Source organism: Oreochromis aureus, linkage group 5 (genome assembly GCF_013358895.1).
Source record: "Oreochromis aureus strain Israel breed Guangdong linkage group 5, ZZ_aureus, whole genome shotgun sequence".
NCBI lineage: Eukaryota > Metazoa > Chordata > Actinopteri > Cichliformes > Cichlidae > Oreochromis > Oreochromis aureus.
Genome location: NC_052946.1, coordinates 40465899 through 40487763, shown reverse-complemented (window position 1 = coordinate 40487763; position 21865 = coordinate 40465899). Strand labels below are relative to the sequence as shown.

Here is a 21865-nt window from a genome sequence, read left to right as displayed (position 1 = left end):
TGGTCCATCTCTAGACTGTACAAGAGATAAATGAAATGGAATATCTGTGCCCATGGTACTCCAGAGGTGACATTCCTCCTCATTAACAGTGCATGCTTTGAGTTTGCTGCGCGTGACGAAGTGTGAAGCCTGTGACACATCGGGGGTGTGTGTGTGTGTGTGTGCGTTCCTGTTTGTAGCAGAGTGACCGGTGGGTGGAACGGTTATTCCTCTCATGAATCGTCCCTTTGACATTTCCTCAGGGATTTTGTTCCCCTGATCTTTGTACCTTTTTCTTCCGACCCTCTGAGGACTGGATGTCTGTTTATAGGACACAGTCTTACAGTTCAGTGCTGTCTGTCACAAGGACTCAGCCCTGTTAGGACCTGTTCAGACGTTCTTAATGAATTTAACTTTACGTAAAGGTCTTGACTCACATGTGGTTTGACACGGTTTCCAATATTCTGCCCTTTAAAACTCAGCTAAAGACCTGCAGCGAGTCTGCGATGATGCTACCTGGTAATGATGTATTCAAGCCTCTCACTCGGTTTCTCAGTCATAGATTCAAAGACATGAGGTGCAGAATATTTCACCAAAACAGAACACCTGCAGTTATGACAGAAATAGATGCTGGTGCATCGTTACTGTGCCTCAAAAATAACCGAATGAAGTGTAAGGCGTGGTACACTGAACACTGTTTTTGGAGCTGTCCAAGGGTATCTGAGATTGGGATGGGTATAACTAATGAGGTTAGCACAATATTAAAAAACAGCATCTATAAAGATCAGTTTGTGTTCAGGCCGGCACCCAAAAACAGAAATATGCAAAAAGCTTCCTACTGTAACCTGACTCAGGGACATAAAGATGTTTTTAAGGTTCTGCTATTTCTGAGTGGTTATGGTAGTTTCACTTTCACTAATTACTTTTATTATTAATTTCTATAATGATATAATTATAAGTATTAATAATAATAAGTAAAATAAGTATTTTTGCTTAGACCTTTCTTCTGTCTGTTCTTACCTTCAGTTAACAAACAGGCTGTTTGCTCCTAACTCGCTTTTTACTGTGTTTACTTTGTTTTAAGGTAAATGATGTGATGTCAGTGGCTCAGTACATTTTTATTGAGTGAAGACACCTTTTAGGCTGGGTGGGCGGAGCTGTCTGAGCCCCGCCCATAGTGAAAGTCCACCACAGAAGCAGAAATGATGCAAAATGAGCATTATAGACAAAAAAAAGCATTTCCCAGCATGCAATTGAGAGGTGTAGTTTTATAAATGTGCAGTTTCACAAAGAGCTTTTCTTTCATTACTAATGAAGCAACAGTCAGAATAAATGGTTTTTGTAGTGTTGAGAACTGTTAGTTCAAGTTTACTCTAATCTGTCATTTATTTATATTTTTCTTTCTCTCCAAACGTTTTTCCTTCAGGTCAAAAAATATAAAAAACATTTTATATTTACAGTACAAAAATATGTGTGTGTGTGTGTGTGTGTGTGTGTGTGTGTGTGTGTGTGTTTCCACAGCTGTGGCTCACTGGCCTCACAAACTAATTTGTTAATAAACTGCATAAATGAACCTGGATGTGGACGTCTGTGGGGTCGGTGTCTGTAGGAAGAGTTTAATACTCGGAGACGTGCAGCAGCTGTTTTTTCCACTTGAGATAAGATGTAACATTTTCTTTATTCATTCTTTTTTATCTTCATGCCAGAAACTTTAAAAAAAAAAGTAAAATGACGTCAAACTTAAGTACACATCTCTCTTCATCATCTGTAAATTTCTCTTGTAGCACAAATGTTTTCTAACAAGCTTTAGTGGGTTTTGAACATGGATGCAGCAAAACAACCATTTTCTTAAAGAGAAAGTGTTAAAACATCAGAAATAAGAGAAAAGCTGTCAGTGAGCTTCAGAGGCTCGCTGCCCTCCCTCGTTTCCTGTGCTAGTGCTAAGCTAAGCTAACTAGCTGCTAGCTGCTCAGTGTGTTTGTACTGACTTTAAATCTCGTCTCGTTTGAGTGGATTGTAATCAGAGTATCTTTTTCTGTTCCCACAGGTCTCGTTCCAGGAATGCCACGCCCACAGATCTGAGCAGCAGGTCTGTGAGTGAAATGTTTCTATACTTCAGCTGTTAGGATTTATCGGTTTTGTTTCACTGTATAAAAAAGAGATGAAGCATGTTTGAGGCTACATAGAGCGAGACGGTCTACACGAAGAATACTGAGGAAGAATCTAGAAACTTCTGTAACTCTGAGGATGGCAGTTAGATGAGAAAACATGGCAGCAGTTTTGCTGCTCAGGTATTTGTAGATTAAATCCTGTTTCTTGACGACGTCAGCAAATTCGTTAGAGTTGTTGTTGTTTTGCAGTTGTGTGTGTGGAGATTGCGCATCCTGCCAAGTTGCGCTTGTCTGCTTCTGGCTCTCTTGCACAGCGCATCTTTTGTCCCGTCTCCCTCCCCTCACCCTCAGCTGTTCATGTCAGATTGCTGCCCTTACTGAGCCAATTGTTGCAGGAGGTTTCTTCCTGTTAAAAGGGAGTTTTTCCATCCCGCTGTCGCCAAGTGCTTGCTACGTGATGCTACATGAACATGTTGACCCTCTAACAGCGTATATAATTGTAAACTACAGACAATAATTGCGCATGCAGAAGCACCAAATAATGCTGTGGCATATGTCAAATGCCCAGTTTTAAAAAAACAAAATCAAAACAGAAATTTGTTGTTAGCTAGCTGCTGGCTAGCATTTTTAGCGCCTTGAGGCGACTGTTGTTGTGATTTGGAGCTGTATAAATAAAGTTGAATTGAATCTTCTGCTATTAAAAATGGGTTGGTGGTCTCTTCCCTTCCATTACTGAACTAAGTACAGTATGGTGACATATTTATATTCTACACTAGGCTCTAACATAACAGCATTCATTTCCAGTAGCAGGTACGTCACATTAAAAACAGCTCCTTTTTGTTTTGTGTGGTTTCCAACAGGAATCAATATTACGAGCTCCAAAACAGATTTTTGCTTCTTCTTCCAGCAGCCGAGTCAGCTCACGTTAATAAATCCATGTTCACTGCTTGTGGTTTGCATTATTTTCCCTATTTTAGTGACTAAGATGATTAATCACAAGCATTACTCTGAATAATTCCTATATTGAACTCTTTCATCATCTCTCATCTGTTTGTTTCTAGAGTCGTATTTTAAACGTACTCAGGCTGATTCCAATAAAGTAGTTCCAGTTGTTTCTTAAACGTCTGAACTTCATGTCGAGCTGAATTATTGTACTTTTTGCTCCGCTATATTTTTCTGACAGCTTTATTAGTCACTCTGCAGACGTGTACAAATAAACTGCAGTGTATTACATACATAAGATAAATGTGAAGAGTACGTTTAAATTCTGTTAGATAACTGCAACATTAGACATTCTGCATTCAGCCACCCTGCAGAAGAAGCATTTTTACTTTTGCTAGTTGAAGTATATTGTAATATTATTTTTTTTACAATGTGGTAAATTTAACTTTTGCGTACACACATCAGATTTAATGCTCCTTCTGTTTTGCCTGCAGCAGACTTGGAGTAATGTGTGATTTGGTCATGTGAGCATATTTGATGACATCATTATTATTATATCCTCCAAACATGTCATCCATATTTAACTTTTTGTCGTTTTTCTGTCATCTGTAGTGAATTACACCTTCATAAACTTTATGCGCCGCTGTGATCGATTATCATTACCTCCACAAATACAAATAATCCTTTAAAAGTTTCTCTGTGGACACATTTTTGCAGGAAATTCTTCAAACTGAGTGAATTGTGTGTCACTTCAGTTTTCAGCGCCTGCAGCAGCCATGCAGCCATCCTGCTGATCATGAAGGAAACGTTACGTGGAGCCGAATCTGTCTTCACGCTGGTCTCACTGCCCTTTGGCCAGTCATGTAAATAACATCTGTCAGTTTACACACGGCGTGATGTGGCTGTTTCCACACCTGAACAGTTTAATGTAAAACACACTCGGATCTTTTCACCGAGTGTGTTTTAAAACAAATCTAACAGATGATCCTGCTGCTGATCAGAGAACTGGACCAAAGTGGTTCTGTGCAAGCAAGAGGAAAAATCTCAATTATGGATTAATTATCAGCAAAGCTGATCCAGGTTTTAATTTGGGTCTATCTGGAGACTGACTCAGTGCTGGAGCCTCAAGTGGACGTTAGAGGAACTGCAGTTTCTGGTACTCTGTTAGCTTCCTTCACTCCTGGAGGTTCATTCATTTTGTAGCAGATAACCACGTAAAGAATGGAATATATCAACATTGGTCCTGGACTTCTGTTGCTGATTATGTCACTAATACCGTCCAATCGGTGAGCTTGTTTAACTTGAAGGTGCTCCGATTCAGCATGTGTTTAACATGTCAGCGTCACAGGAAGCCCCAGGTGAACTCGGTGGATGTGTGCTCCCACTCACGGGTGGAGGTGATTTCTAACTGAGCTCATCTGTAACAACATCAGGAAACATCTGGGCCTCGTCTCTGTTTCCTTTTCTTTCCTGAGCCAAATTTTCTGGGTCTGTCTGACTCCTCCTCCTCGTCTATCTCCATCTTCTTTGTTCTTCTCTCTCCTCTTCGTTCCCCACCATCCATCCCTCTGCTTTTATCAGTGCCGCTGCCGTTTTTGAGTTGACGGTCCTCGCTCTCTGTCCCTCTGCCACTTTTATCTCTCTCTGCTCGTTGCCTCCCTGTCCCTCTCTCCATCTTTGGTTTAAATCAACGTGACTGCTTGTTTTCTCTTCTCTCTCGTTCGTCCTCTCTGCCGAGATGCCAATTAGTGTGTAAAATACAAAATCTGAAAAAGCCCTGTGTGTCTGCATATATAGAAAACGTGGAAGCAGAAATCAGATGGATTTGGGTCATCGGTGCTTTCACAGCCTCAGAAATTCTTCAAATTTCCATCCTGGTTTTATTTTTAATGCCAAAATGTTACCAGATTTGACATTCCCCATTAAATAGTGACTTTTACACAACCACTGGTGATCTTTCACAGACGTACTTATGTATTATAAACTGATGTGAATGGATTGAATTAGACTTGGATTAAACACTTTCAGAAGTTGGACAGATTTCCAATTACCCCAAAAAGTCCAATAAATGAAATAATAAGTCTTTGCTCCACTTAAACTTCTGTACACTGAAAGCTGGAGTTCGTCCTGGGGACATGTGGGATGGGATTAGCCTTTGAGAGGCCAGTGCAGCGTGTGACTTTGACTTCCAGCTTTGCATTTGATAACCCATGCATGGTAAATGAGACTCTTTTTCCCCGGCTGCTGTGTTAAACATATTCCTGACATTTTATTCGTCCGGTCCCTTCGCTCCACGGCTTTAATTTTCAGACATCACCTGGAGCGTCAGCGAGGAGGTGTGAGGTCGCTGGGTCAAGTGAAGGATCAGTTGTGCAATATGAGCTCATTTCCTGCTGACTTTGCCACTGTGTGACCTGTGTGTGTGTGTGTGTGTGTGTGTGTTTGCCTCTCTCAGATCCTCCAGGTGAATTTCCATCCACTTGTTTTATGCATTTTTGATTTTGTGGCTAAAAAAGGAAAACATACTGAGTGGAAACACAATCCATCTGGAAAAATCTGAAAATCTTGCAGATGCTTGAGGCTTGGCTAAACTGGAAAATCCATCTGGGTTCATCTACAACACGACAAAGTTCAGTAAGAACAAATTTCCATTAATGATGACATAAATGAATCATCTGTGTTCGGCTGACTCTAAAGCCTCGGCCTCACAGTTACGCAGTAGGAGCTCAATTCCTTCTGTGTGTGTGTGTGTGTGTGTGTGTGTGTGTGTGTGTGTGTGTGTGTGTCTCAGATGGTCTTGTGTCTTTGTTCCTTTGAAATCCTCTAAATAAATGATATAATGATGAAATAAATGATCACACACAGGGGCTTTGGTGCTGGTGGTGAGACGTTGACGTCAGATGATGAACAGTGACAGAGCTGCAGCATTAACACGTGAAATCGGTAGAAATATCATGTTTCCATTACGTTTTAGCTTTTTTTTAATGGTTTGAGTTTCAAACTGAGTTATTTTTATGTCCTCTTTGACACATGAACAGTTTTGGAAGACTCAGGTTAGAATAGTTTCTTCAATTTTCCCTCGTCACATGAAACACAGCAGGAAATGGTCCACTTCAGTCACATTCTCACTGCTGGAAATGCTCGGTGTGGTCGGGGCGAGGCTGCCGCCTGAACAGAGCGTGAGGCAGACAGTCTGGGGCGTAGCGAGTGGGCATTATGTGTGCTATTACCTGTGCTATTCTCGCGCTGGAGCAAATGAGTGCAGTCAGACTCGCTCTGTCAGGTAATTGTGTTCTTACATCACCTCTGAAAGTGATGTCCCCAAGTTCAGCGCTGCAGTGATTGTGTGGAAACATGTACTGTGCATAAAGGATAGATGTAGCCACAACAGCCAGCGGTTTTTTTGGTGCTTTGATGTTTGGCGTGACACATGAGACTGAGGACCGCCCTGTTTTAGCCCCCTTTTCTCTCCAGCAGGGGTCAAAATTTACAAAATGAACTTGATGTTGTGTTCAGTAAGACTTGAAATGAGTGATCAAGTCTCTGAGCTGATCAGGAAGGTGTCTAATGACTGAGCGAGCATGAAGCTCTTTTCTCAGATCAAACCAGAGGCCAGCCAGTTGAGTCGCCTCCTGGTGGCCATTAGAAAGAATGCAGGTTTACGTTTTACAGCGGGGTCTTCAACTGTAATGAGCTGTGGGCCACCGCTGATACTGTCGTCTCATTGGACGGCCACAAACAAACAAACAAGAAAACACCAACAATTTCTGAAATTGTTTTGTTTGTTTTTTAAAATTTTAAATATTGTATAACAAGACAAAACTGCAAATGTAAACACACATTTTTACCTCCCTCTTAACTAACTGAAGCCTTTCATTGAACTGCCAAATAACCACACTGGTCCTTTCTGTCTGTTGGTCTTTAACAAAATCAAACTGCAGACATAAGTGTCCACATTAGTGTGTGACTCTGTCACTGAGCTAACAGCTGGTCCCTCAGCATGTTTGTGCTCTCTGTTCATGTTTCCTTCATATTAAATCGTTTTTGGCTTTTTAAAGAACTTATTGTAACGTTGCACTCAACAACAAACAAATCCTCAGAACAAAAAATCACTTCAAGGCCAAACTGCATTATATTTCTTCACGTCAGTGTAAGGGGTTGACATGGGCTGTAAGTGGCCCCCGGGCCGTGAGTTTGAGACCCCTGCTTTAGAGACACTTTTCTTAGTTGACAGGCGGCACTCGTTGTTGCACCGATGGTTTAAATTTGTATGGAAACTTTTTCTTTTCTTCAGCTTTTATAAACTTGTAAATGTAGCCATTCTTCAGCATGGACACACGTTTTATACTGTTCTCTAGGAAACTTTATTCTAACTTTATTCTCTCTCCTGAGTAAGCGCTGCTTATAGGTGTCCCAGTCTTTACCTTTCAGTATAAAACACCTTGTGGTGACTGTTGTTGTGAATTGAGGTTATATTAATAAACCTGAACTGGATGTTTCTGGTAGTTGTAGGTATGGCAGTGCAGCTGGAGTCTGTCTTTGTGGAGGTTGAATATCTCATCCAGTACAACAACTGGATGAATTTTTATGGGATTTTAAAAGCACAGTCTCCAGAGGCTGAATCCTACTGGTTCTACTGGCACGAGACGGCTGCTGGTTGGATCACACAGATATTCACAGCTCCCAGACAAATGCTCGGTGTGACATTGCCGTCATTTTTCCACTCGTACTGAGCGGCTGACAGTTTGTTATTCAAATGCCTCAAAATGTTGGATGGATTTTTCTTCCAGACATTTGTGGTCTCCAGAGGTTTACTGTCAGATATTGTCTTTAAAAGACGGGGTTTGTACGGTAATGTGCTTCTTCTTTGTTTGTGTGAATACACTGGAGACTTTGAGGAGTAAAAATATTACCCACAGCCTACTGTACACTCTCATAGGTTAATACAATATTTTTTATTTTCAGTTAAGGCACAACTGAGTCTCACTCTGTTGCTTGAGTTGGCGTAACTCATCTGTGCACAACCGTTTACATCAAGTGCCGCTCGCGAGCAACCCGAGGAGGCAGCTCGTACGCTGTACGCTGAGCTTCTGAAGGTTTAAGGGTTAAATGATTAATGTGGCCATGTTGGTTCTTTCAGCTGTGTTACGTAAAGACTTTGATTGGCGTGGATGTGTGATGTTTTCTAGAGACTCTCGTGATGTTTGTCCAGCGTTCATCTTTAGGGCAGCTCTTCAAATGTTGAATACAGCAGTAACGGTTTGGTAACGATTCTCAAATTGTACTAATAGTAATAACTCATTAATAATTGTAACATGAAGGTTTGGTTTGGTGAATAATTCCACAGACATTTCCATATTGTTGCTGCAGGCTTGCGTGTCAATGTCATTGCATTGTTTCGGTGGAAATCCGAGTGGACGGCGGTACCTGGGCGAGGTGCTCCGACCTGTACTTGTGCCATTCTTGCAGCAGCACGTCGCCCCCCAGCTGTTTCAGCAGAACAATGCCTGCCTCCACTCTGCCAGAGGAGAGCAGGCTTTTCTCAATCAGGAGCATATCCACACACCTCCTTGGCCAGCATTTAGTCCCAGTATGCCACTTATTGAATGGGATGTTCTGGGTTGACGTATTCATCAGAGGCAGCAACAACAGCCACCACTGCACAGCTGCACAGCTGCAGGAATGGAGAACAATTCCTCAACAATAGATCCGGACACTTGTGCAGTGTATGGCACATTGATGATTGTTTCATGATCAGATGAGGCCTCATGTTAAATATCTTGTACAGTATGGATACAAATTGTGTTTGTTTGTAGTTTTACTGTCCTTTCTGCACATGTTATGCTTCTGGCAGCGCTTTCTGACCAAACTGTGCGGTTCAAGGAAAGAAATGTCCGGGTCAGAAAAAGAGCAGGACGGTGATGTTGAATCAGAGCAGGTGGACGGAGAGGAGCTGATGTGCAAGCAGTTTCCCTGACGAGTAGCCTCACACACCGCTCTCTCTCTGGGTTCCGGGCACTGACGAAAAACAGAGCAGAGGTAGAGGAGAGAGAGTGGTTGGAGCACGACTCTAAGGGCGGCCGAGTCCAGCCGCACACAAAGAAGCAGCATGCATGTACTCACACACCCAGTGAGGTAATCGCAGTTTTAACAGACTGGCTCCGTGGCGGAGGTGCTATCGAGTGCGCTGCTACATTCCTACTACATCAAGTGGAACCACTCAGTCGCCAGAGGAAGTCACGCTGAGACAAATCAGTCCACATCTAATCTCCGGTCCTGCCAGCGGTTGTGTTGTTCCTCCAAATCTTCACTATGAGTCACGTCCTGAGTGTTTTCAGCCCGCTGTAAGGAGTGTGCTGATGCCGTGGAGATATTTTTATTCGCTCCCTGTTGAGCTGCCATCTCTGCGCTGCCTGTGGTTGTAACTTTTACTGGCCGTCAGTTGGCCTGTGAAGCTTCCCCTCCACGACGACCGATGACGATTCAACAAATATGAGAAACGAGCGATGAGGGCGTGTGGAACAGCTGGCCTTTTCAGCTGCTGGCACAATTAGGACACGACACACAGACAGCATTAAGAACATTTTTATTCTGCTTTTTCATGTCCTGTTGTGTCTGTTATTTCCAGCCATTCATATCTAAGAAAGAAGAAAGAGTAGAATGCACTAATTAATTAAAAACAAATTTCCCACCTGTGGGACTAATAAAGGCCATCTTATCTTATCTTATGTGACTGAGACGTCAAGAATCAGAAGCTGTTGCCCTTACACCACAACACAGGAGTTCAGTCCAGCCTTCATATTAAAGTGGTGCAAGAAGTCTCTGATTCTGATTAGGATGAAGGGGATCTTTCCAGCTCCTGTTTTCTTTCTGCAGTCTTTGCTGCGTTATGGCTCACATGCATGTCTGAAACTCCAGGTGTCAGTGACACAAAGGCTGCCCTGTGCTGCATAAATGGGATGTTAGCCGCTGCTAGCATCAGCAGTAACACTAACAGCAGTAGTTTGCATGTGTACATATTTAGCATGTGCTAAAATGCAGAGAGAAGTTGAGTGAACGTCACATGTTTCTGTACAACGATGCTTCTTATTGTTTGGCTCGCACTATTTTCTCCTGCAACCTGCTGCACAAACAACGGTGGCCTGGCTCTTTTCTCTTGGCGTGCAGCAACATTTCTGAGCGGAGCCTCATTTCAGATCCTTATGTTTAATCTTGCACTTCACTGGAGCAGCTTTGAGTGTTTAAATTCAACTAACTTGAATTTTATTTATATAAAAATCACAACAACAGTCGCCTCAAGGTGCTTTATATTGTAAGGTAGACCCTACAGTAATACATACAGAGAAAAACCCAACAATCATATGACCCCCTATGAGCAAGCACTTTGGCGACAGTGGGAAGGAAAAACTCCCTTTTAACAGGAAGAAACCTCCAGCAGAACCAGGCCCAGGGAGGGGCGGGGCCATCTGCTGTGATTGGTTGGGGTGAGAGAAGGAAGACAGGATAAAGACATGCTGTGGACGAGAGACAGAGATTAATAACAGATATGATTCGATGCAGAGAGGTCTATTAACACATAGTGAGTGAGAAAGGTGACTGGAAAGGAAAAACTCAATGCATCATGGGAATCCCCGGCAGCCTACGTCTATTGCAGCATAACTAAGGGAGGATTCAGGGTCACCTGGTCCAGCCCTAACTATATGCTTTAGCAAAAAGGAAAGTTTGAAGCCTAATCTTGAAAGTAGAGATAGTGTCTGTCTCCTGAATCCAAACTGGAAGCTGGTTCCACAGAAGAGGGGCCTGAAAACTGAAGGCTCTGCCTCCCATTCTACTTTTAAATACTGTAGGAACAGTTTAAAGCCTCACAGGGATTATTTGTACATGCACTTTACATACCCGTATCAAATCAATTTTCAATGTGCCTTTGCTGTGTTGGAGTGTTTGACGTCACTGAGCTTAAGTCATTTGTTCATTCAGAAAACTCCTTTGTCCACCTCGCGTGGAGTCACTGTAACATTACCTCCTCGAGGCCTTTAGAGTCGGCTGCTCTTGAATGCATCTTTTTACTCAGTAAGTCATGAAAAATCATAAAAGTAGCTGCAATGAAGCAAATGCACGAACAGCCTTCAGAGCCAGCACAACCCAAACTCTGGCTACAAACAACAAGTGAGCATAAAACGGCAAGAGAAATTAAATAAAGATTTTAATTGTGATTAATGGGCGTGGAGCCAATGGGGTTAATGGATCCTGTTATCAGTGGTTGTGTCAGGATCTCAGCTGGATAATAATGACTGCTCTGGTTTTGCGGAGCATCTAATTCAATAAAGAGTCCATTACTTCCTGCCTGTTAGCCCCAGGAAGCCCGTGCTCCCTGGCTCCGCGGCTCTCCTCCGTCACGTCAGCGACTGTCTTTGGATGTTTGTCTGTCACTCATTTCTAAGGATTAAATTGCTTTAAGGGTGTGAGTGTTAATTAAGAAACCATACTGCCTAAGCATAAACGCTTGCTAAGATACAGCGTGAAAGAATTAGCTTTTTAAACTCAGTATAGCTTGAATACAGCATCCACTGTTCACCTCAAGCCGTCCACTTACTAGAAGGATCGTAGCGCAGGTCTGTTCCTCTGCTGCTCCTACACACATTAATCAATCGAATAAAACTTCCTATATAAACTGCCAAAGATACTGGGATGGCTTTTAGGAATAATTTGTTTTAGGTCAATCAAATCCTCACAAAATCTTTAGTAGCTGATCTCAAGGCAAGTGTCGCGTTATGTCCATGTTGTTGTTTGTAAATGCATTTTGCTAAATTATTGTTCTGCAGCAGCACTGATGTGTATTATCATAAAATAAGTGTTCATCAAACAGTGACACGACTGAATAGAATAGAATAATCCTTTAATTGTCCCACAAGGGGAAATTTGGGTGTAACAGCAGCAAGAAAGACACATATACAAACAAACAGTACACAGAACAGAAACATACACAACTTTTACATATTTACATCAAGACTGGTAACTGATTACTTTCTCTTATAAGGTGAATATGTAGCTTTCAAAGAAGAAGAAGAAAAAACGTCCCTTTTTGCCGTCTTACAGCGATTTAATGAAGATCAAAAGAATAAATAATCAGATCAATATACAAGTCTGCACATGTGGTTTTTTCTATTTTTTTAAATCTGTGTGCTGTCAAGTAGTGAGCATATCTTTATAACATCATCTCAGTCTCACAAGCCCCACCCACCTGCTTTGCTGAGGCAGCCAATCAGAAGGAAGCTGGCTTGAAGGAGGAGGAGCAGGCGTGGTTTGTTTCAGACAGATGATGATGTAAGACTCTGGATTATTCAAAGCTGCTCTCATGAAATCCACAAAGCAGAACCTGAAGCTGGAAACGAGCAGAATTCGTGTTTTTCTTGTTTTTTGGTCTGAACTGAACTAAAAGCTTTTAGGAAACTTTCCTGTTTCGTGACTTGCGTGCTGATTTCCTCGTTTTTACTCTCGAATGCTCTATAGATGATCACTGACTCATATACGTACAGCTGGGTGTGGAGGTGAGCCACTGGCAGGTGGAGTCAGCCAGCTGGAGGAACTTTAAAGCCTTTGCATTTTGATGCGCTGCACCACCGCCCACCCCGCGCTCTCGGGGCTTAGCTGTCTTTCCACTGTTGATTAGTAGACTTGGATCCAGCTACGTGTTCTGCACAGGCTGGTCTGTCATCGTCATGTGTGGTGGCTAACGTTGGTCCAATTACTCTCTTTGTCTCTGTTTCTTTTAGGGTTTAGCTATAAATGCCAAATCTCTCTAAACTCAGTTTGAAAATTCCTGAAATGCAGATTCATGTTTCTCAGGTGGACGTGTGCACAAGTTTCACAAACCTATCTGCTGCCAAGTGGGGAGCTTCATGTTTGCCAGCCAACCTTTAACCCCTTAAAGCCTGAAATATGACATCATTGCCTGAAGACCACGATACGACAGTTCTATCGCAATTGCTACATTTAGCTTTTTTTTTATTGCTTCAAAATTGTTGTGCACCTTATTTAGGTTTTCATCAGACTGATGATGTACTAGTCTGAAAACCTCAGTTTGTATTAAACATGTCACACCAGGCATTAAGGTTTGGTCCCGTCTCTCGCTCTGTGCTGTCGGTCCACGCTCGCACGCTGCTTCGTCTGCTCTGTTGTCGTTTGTCGTTTGCTTTGGGTCTTTCCATTCAAATCTGCCCCGCCCTCCTCTTCTCCTCCCTCTAATACGCTTTACATTTCCCAGCGGCCTCGTAAAAAAGGGGAAATTTAGAGATGATATCCACGCGCACTCAGACATGAGAGAAGTGGCTCTCGAGTTAAGGAGGCAGTTGAGAGCAACTCTCCAGCTGCAAACAGTGAAAAAAGTCTGGGCTTCATTTTCATATAAAGCAAACGAGGCAGAACCAGAGAGCACCGTCTGATGTGTGGGTGTGCTGACACCATTTATGTAGCTGATCTTTCTGACAGCAGTTATGAGGCTTCGACAGTGAACCATGGACCTCTGTGCTGTCAGCGTTTCAGTGTGAGGGTTAGTGATGGGTGGATATTTTAACCCAACCAAAGAAAACAAAGTGAGCAGTTTTGTTACCTGAACTTAATCAAACTGTGAGTCACAGAGCAAAGCAGGAGGACGCTTGTGTGAAGCTGATTTCAGCCACGTGCATCAGCTGCCTCGTTCTTTCTACCCTGAGCTCATGACCAGAGGAAACAGTTGGATGGTGGTAAACGGAAATCTTCATGGTTTGGCTCAGCTCTGTCTTCACCATAACTAAGTGAGCTCAGTACTGCAGATTGTGCACCTCACACTCCATCACCTGCACGAGGTCCCAGGATATCCAAACTCTCCAACGACAGCCATCGATGGGATTGGTTCAGACAAATATTAACATATGGAGTCCAAACCAGTGATTTTAAACCACCGTCGCCATCAACAGAGAAGTTAAAAGAACTCATGTCTCGAGTAAAAGCTGCTACATAGACGAGCAGACGGGAGTCTGGACAGAGAGAGTCATGAGAGCTGTGATTGGTTATAGACTACCTGCAGCATCCACAGGTCTGACACGCACCTCAGCGTCTGATTGTTGTCTTTTTTTCCTCAGTAACAGAAATCAAAGGTGTCATTTGTGATCCTGCTCAGAGCTGCTGTTGAACCCGCCCAAGTGAGCTCGGCTGCACCTTAGTGTTGACTTTCCTAATTGACTGACGATGATTCACTGCAGCCTAAATCAAACCCGACGCTGTAAACATCTTTGCTGGGGCCACCGTGTCCACTCGACCAGCATAAATCTTACTTTTAGGTTGCTGTTTTCACCGCTCGCGTGGGCCATCACTGGGGGTAGCGCCACATGTTTAATTTGGCAGATTTTTACACCAGATGCTCCTCCTGATGAAAGTCCAACTGGATTTGTGTCTCCTCCCAGAATCAAACTGGGGATCTTTTGTGTGTTAGCTGCTGGCATGACTGGCAGTGTTGGGAAGGTTACTTTTAAAATGTATTCCACTACAGAATACTGAATACATGCCCCAAAATGTATTCTGTAACGTATTCCGTTACGTTACTCAATGAGAGTAACGTATTCTGAATACTTTGGATTACTTAATATATTATCATGCTGTTTACAACTACGTGAATGTACTATTGCTGTGATTTATTACTGTTACTGAAGGTCCGCGGCTCCGAACCGTAGTAAAGGGACCTCTGGCTAATACGGTGGGTTCCGTGTCGGGCTGGTAGCCGAAAACTAGCTTTACTTTGTTGTCTGGGTCAACTTTGCTTGCCAGAGACAGAGAGAGGCGTTGAAAGGCTGCTCCAACAGAACTTATTTTTTCCGGAGGAAAACACGAACACAGTGTACAGTTGAGTCTTAATAGCTTACTTACAGCTGGGCTCGTCAGGCACTCTTCTTGGCTGCTGTGGTTATTATTATATTTACATGCTTCCAGCTCCCGTTTTTGCTCCGTGACAGCTCGGACTTCCTTTCTCTCCCTCCCTCGCTCACAGACACATAACGTGTATGGTAGTCCATTCTCCCTGCGGCACGGACTACACTGCCCATGATGCTACATTCTTTAGAGCTATGCCTGTAGCATTCTGCCTTTTAGCTTAGCACAACAACAACAACAAAAAAAGCGCTCTCACCCAGGAAACACGCAGAGAGAGAGTCACCCTGTAACCATGGCAACCGTAACGCTGCCGCCTGGAACAACAGAACATAGCTGTCAAACAAACCCAAACAGTCCTGACCCGCGACAACATGAAACACGGAAGTACCGCCGTGTAATCCATTTATTTCAACAAAGTAACTGTATTCTGAATACCACCTTTTTAAACGGTAACTGTAACGGAATACAGTTACTCATATTTTGTATTCTAAATACGTAACGGCGGTACATGTATTCCGTTACTCCCCAACACTGATGACTGGCATATTTGTTATTTAGTGAAATGAATACCCAAATGATTTTTGATCACAGAGGACTCATCAGTACGAGGGTAAGAGACCTATCGAGGGTTTGTCCGGTCCATAGTGGTGCTGAAGTCCACTGAAAACTAAAGCTCTCACACTGTGGATACATGAGGAAAAGGGATTATGATGACATGACTGTCCCTAAATATTTCTTCAAGCGTCTTCAAAGGGCTTAAAACCTTGAAGAGAATGGTTACGGTGGATTTGAAAGAATGTCTCCCTTTAAAATATCAAATAAACTTTGAATCTTCTGTAGAAATGAAAGTTTGTGTGGAGAGGATCAGCCTGCAGTCATTCAGCAAAAAGAGAAAATATTTATTAGACGATAATAGAATCATGATATTTTGGCTTTGTGACCTTCAAACAGGCTTCTAAGCAGAGGCTTCATGATTTATACATGTCAGCAGAATAAATATTTTTATGTCATAAAATGAGAGAACGCTGCAGCGTCTTCGGTTCTTTGAGCCAAGGTCGGAGACTCTTAGAGGAGATTATAGAGCGACCTGCCACGCAACCTCCAAAACGTCTGCCCCACGCATGGACACACCCGTGTTGCACACACTCAGATATCTGGACCTGCGTCATACACACCTCACTCTCTGTGTGTGTGGGTCTGTGTCGGTGTGTAATATAGATGGCTGGTAGCTCTGAGTCGATAAAAGGCCGCTGTGTTTATGTCTGCACGTGCGATTTGCTGGTTTGGTGACGTTTGAATTTCATTCACTGAAGCCAGATGTTCCTGGACTGTCTGTAGCTGTTATTTATCACATAACTGCATTAAAACTCTCATGTTTCACCTCAGCTTTTTACTGCTGTGATAAATATTTAAACGTGTCACAGTGGAAAGAAACTGTGACTGGATTTTTTTTAATGATGCAAAACATTTATTTTGTTATCAAACTAAATTATTTTGCTCGGTTAATGTTCATTAAAGATGTGTTCGTGTGCTGTAAAGCTGAGTTGCTCCTGACGCGTTGATCAGATTTGTTAGATATTAGAAAGAAATCACCGAAGGTAGAAAAAGTAACAACGAGACATGTTGTATAACGTTGCACAGCTACAGTCCATTTAGCACGTACTCAGCATGACCACATTTCCTGACCTTAAACTGCAGAAGTGATGTGAACTTTTACCTGTGGTGTGAGAGACGAGTGCTTCGTTCACCCTCCGTCCACCCCGACCTCCTCCTACAGTTCATATCGAGGTCAATAATTCAATAATCTAGTCCAATAATCATCCAGCAATTCTATTATATAAAGTGGGCGAACAAATCAGTTGAACAGAGCGGGTGGGCGGAGGATCAAGACGAGACACAGCAGCTGAAACACATTCCTGCTGCTGATAACTGCGATTGTACAAACTCTACGGCCGTTTGAATGGACAGTGTTGGTTTACAGAGCCGCGCGTGACTCAGCCATGAATATTTCTTTGTATTTAAACAGACTCAACACAAAGAGCACACGCACTCATCTGTGAGTTATTCTGCTTTGTTTCCTTTTCGGTACGCTTCGCCATCGTCTCCTCACAATGAGAACTGATTCTGATCAATTCTGAAAAGGAGAAAATGAAGACGTGAGTGTGTGTCACTAATTGAGACCCTGAAGATTTTCTCAAATTAAACCGTTGTGTCGGGAATGATTACGTTTTTGTTTTTGTTTTTTTTTAAAGTAGAAAGTTCATGAATCATGAAATTTGGGGCAAAATAAAAATGCCTTTAGTGCACATATACACAAAAAATCAAATAAACCTGGTATCTTGATGGACGTTGGAGGAGATTCAACTTTCTCTCTTTTCCAAAGTTGTTCTTTCATTAAACAAAGGAAGTGTGGCGGAGACCACAGTGAAGACACACCTGACACCTGTGTGCTGTTGAGAAAGCAGATGAAAATCCAGTAATTAAAGGCAGACTGCAGGTCGGGTTGTTACCGTATTAAAGTCAATACCTCGCGTGCTCCAAAGGTCTGGTGCTTCTTTGTGCTTGCAGCAGGTGATCTGCATATCCTGTTATGGTATTCAAATCTCCTCTGGTTGGCAGAGAGTGACATTTGAATACAGTCTGCCTGCCTTTTCTCATTAAGTGGCCTGAGAGACAGCAAAAATGTCACCACTGAGTCTTTCATCATCCCTCCGCAGAGGTTTGTTTTCTCTCTGTGTCTGTCGTCGCTCACACCCACAGTGCTACTTTGTGAATTAGGAAAGAAGAAGATCGCGTCGTGTTTCTGTGGCTGTGCAGATTAGTTGTATTTTTCTGTTTGTTCCCAATAAGAATTCACTGCAAGGCTTCCACAGCACAGCCTCAGGCATCTTTCTGCTAACTGTTGCTCATTCCACTTTAGCTGTGTTTGGGTTTTTCCTCACTCCTATAAATGTCCTCGTGTCCATTCAGATTTCCCACACAGTGTAAGCATGCATGCACAGCGAGCACGTCTGTACTTAATGCATATGTAGGACAAATGCAGGAAACCTTCATGGTGATGGGGTAAAGTGCGTCACTGCAGCACATTCACTAATTTGTGCACAAACCTCACTGCTTTCACTTAATGCAGCAGTGCATCAACACACTCCTCGACTACAACATTAAAACATTGCATTGTTCTGCTGCGTCCTGGTGCGTGTGTGCTGTGTCACCAAACACAGCCTAGAATCAGTGCCACACCCTGATGGCAGCTGCTTCGCTTCGGTCTGTTGCATCTTCATCTTTAAATCTTTTTGGAACCCAAAGAAACTCCTCTAAAGCTTTAATGCTTACTTTGGTAGCTGCATCGCATGCAACACATATGTGCTAGTTGGAGTTACAGTAAAGACCTCCTGGAAATTCACTCATCAAAACTGTTGGCAGAGTTAAATAAACAGCAAGCCGTAGTTTTTGTTCGCTAATTGCATTAAAGGCATGTTGGGATGCTGAGCTGTAGGGAACAGTAGGGAACAGTAGGGAACAGTGGGCAGTTACAGCTCCTTGCTTGACGCTCCCTCGTTTTTATTTTATTTTAAACAGGGGTCTCAAACTCCTGGCCCGGGGGCCTCTCACAGCCCACGTCACCCCTACTTGCAGCCCTCTTTTACATATTAAGTCACCCATTCTTTCCAAAGAGCAGATATGAGGGTGTCAGCAGCTGTGCAAGGATGCAGTGATAAACCAACCCGACTCTCCTCTGCAACACTGTTCTGCTGCAGATCCCTCGTGTTTCTGTTTGCAGTTGGTCTGCGCTCCTCTTATTCAGTCTTTTTGTGCATCTTCCCAGTGGCCTGTGTTTCTGTCGTACTCCCGGAGCACATGCACAATCGTTGCAGCGATTGCTGTCACTCCCCTCGGCATCATATTCATGGAGTTGCTGTTCACCTTTGTAGAAACTCCTCAGAAACGCGATTCGGGCTGTTTTACTTGCTGTGCAGTTGAGTCAGCAGCATCATTTTCTTTCTCATTCTGTGACCTGCGTTCCTCCTTCGCTCCCTGCAATCATCACGTACATTAACAGACAAATTATGCCATTCCTCACATCGTCTTACAGAAGCCACGCCGCTCTCTTCAGCTCACAATTACAGAGCAGAATAAATGTATGCATCCTCACGGTCGGGTGAGATTTATGTGTAAGCCTCGCAGGCTGCTGCGAGCCTTTGTAATATAAGACTCGTGGCCCAGGAAAAAAAACAAAGCGCGTATCTGTTTAAAGGGAGCAGCGCCGATGTCAGCCGGGCGCCGCGGCTCGTTCACAGTTGGGCAGAGGATTTGGATCAGCTTTCAAGGTCCGAGGGCTGCGCACGTTGCTGAAAGTTGTCTGGAATTGTTTAAACGTCTAATTCAGGAAGAGACTTTTAAAGATGAACAGCCGCTGTTTTATGCAGCTGTGAAACAAATACGCTGATTTCCCCTCATCTCTTAGTATCTGCGAACTCTTCCTTCTTTCAAATTATAATTAGACCCACAGAAGAGATACAGTTTGTGTTTTAGATCTGTGTGTGTGTGTGTGTGTGTGTGTGTGTGTGTGTGTGTGTGTGTGTGTGTTCTCTAAGCCTAGCTGAGTGGCTTTGGCAGCCTGTGTATGCAGGCAGCATGTTTTCTGCTCTATTTGTGTCTGAGTTTGTGTGTTTGCATGAGTGTGCATGTTATTGTAAGCATCTGCACACATTTTGCTTTCGATCTTCTGCATATACTCGTGTGTGTGTTCATGCATCCAAGGATGACGGGTGTGTGTGTGTGTGTGTGTGTGTGTGTGTGTGTGTGTGTGTGTGTGTGTGTGTCTTCTGCTAAACATTAACTAAATATGACAAGGTCACTGCTGTCATTTACCTGTCTCTCTCTCTCTCTCACACACACACACACACACACACACACACACACACACACACACACACACACACACACACACACACACGCACACGCACACACGTAACACAAAGCATTTAAGCACACATTTCATTTATCAGTACTCAGGCAGATACTTCAAAAGCTGACATCTCCTTTTCAGTTCATTGTCTTCAACACACACACACACACACACACACACACACACACACACACACACACACACACACACACACACACACACACACACACACACACACACACACACACAGCATGTAAATGTTAAGCTCACTATGTAAATACTCTTTAGGGTGGATTTGTTTGTGAGACCCAGCCACGAAAACCCCGATTGGACCAAACCAACCTCAGCTTTCATCACTGCCTCCTTTGTTGTGCAGACTGTGCTCACAGATTGTTTTGTAGATGGAAACATTTAGAAAAGACAAATGAAGAGCGATTCTTGGCTGTACAGAGAAAACATGCACATGAGTGTTTTTCTTGTTTAATTTAAACCTTTTAAAAATTACTTTTTGATACAGCAATAAAAAGAAATAAAGGTCAGGAGATGTGAACCTGATATTCAAACCTAAAGTGAACATGATCAAACAAATACACACAAAAACACACAACTCCAACTCAAAGACTATGAGTGTGCAGCGTCGCAGCCTGAAGGCCACGCCTCGGTGCAGCGGAGCGACGAGGAGAACGCTTGATGTCTCTTCAGGAATCACGAGGTGGTTGTTTCGGGATGAGGCTGTCGGCGCTGACGACGGCTGTAACGTTCTGAAGTATCTGAGAGAGAACATTGAGAGCAGAGCACCTGAACTGTGGCGCGTGCCAGCATGTGCCCACTCGCTTTAAGCCCGCACCGACACAGTTGTCATTCCCCGCTCACCCTGCCTGCCAGATTTGGCTCACGTCAACTTCCTCCTCTTCCCTGAAATGAACTTCAAGTTGCTGTGTTTTTATCCAGCACCCACACTCGCTGCAACAGGAGACTCTGGCCTGTAGTAGGAGCAGGGGATCAAACCACACACCTCACCATTACTGATGGAAATAATTTCCTGAACATCCCTGAGCTGTAAAAGCCAGTTTTATTTGCAGCTGTGTGCTGTGACTCTACGTGTCACTTTTACCCTAAAACTTGAGCAAACGTGGCCTCTGCAGTTGTATTTTTAGCAATCAAGCCGCCAACCCTGCCAATAATTTTAACCAAAAGTGAGTCACAGATGCAGAATGCATTAAATAAGGGGGGAATTTGTCTTTCTTGTGGCAGCTGTCTGCAGATTCTATTTTAGGGTTTGTGGTACCATCGCAGCTCGGCTGTAGCCGTGGCATCCTGGCTGTGCTGTTTATTACAGTGTTAGCAGGAGCATCCTAGCATTACCCCGTCCTTGTAATCACAGTGATTATCAACACAAGAGACTTATGGCACAAAATGACCTCTCTCTCTGCTGCTCGCCCACTTCCTCTCCTCCTCAGTTTGAGTGAAGAGCTGAAATTTAAATCTTCTTGGTCAGTCCTCCTCCTGTCTCAAAGCCCCGCCCTTCCCTTTCTCTCTGCCCCCCGTGGGTGGCGGGGGAGAGCTCTCCTCCTCTCCATAGATTCTGTGGTCTGTAAATAGAGACCGGTGTCACCCGCACTCACATATGAAGGCAGTGATGTCAGCCTCTCTCTTATACACACACACACACACACACACACACACACACACACACACACACACACACACACACACACACTGGTAATGATGTCACTAGCCGACCATCCCAACCATGACATCATCTTCTGGTGCCACTCAAACAGTTTTCTGTATAAAGATATAGCAGCTGCCTCGTGTGGGCGCAGTAACATGCAGATTAGTGTGTAAACTGATACAATTAACATTAAATAAAACGACAACTGTAATAATGTTGCTTTTCATTCTTGTAATTTATGTCGGGATTAGTGCTGTTTGTGTACTGTGACTTTGTATACTGGTTATTTACTCGTCTTCTCTCAAATGTGCACATGTTGACCTTCTTTTCTCCTTTTTTACATTA

General features: G+C 43.3%; 1 protein-coding gene across 1 annotated transcript in view; it reads left to right on the top strand.

Annotated features, from left to right (window-relative positions):
* pcbp4 (poly(rC) binding protein 4) overlaps nucleotides 1-21865 on the top strand; it is a 178222-nt gene that overhangs the window by 68304 nt on the left and 88053 nt on the right. The window contains exon 3 of the mRNA XM_039611948.1: nucleotides 2027-2068. The gene's annotated coding sequence lies outside the window, so the exon portion shown is untranslated. The remainder of the gene's footprint in view (nucleotides 1-2026; nucleotides 2069-21865) is intronic.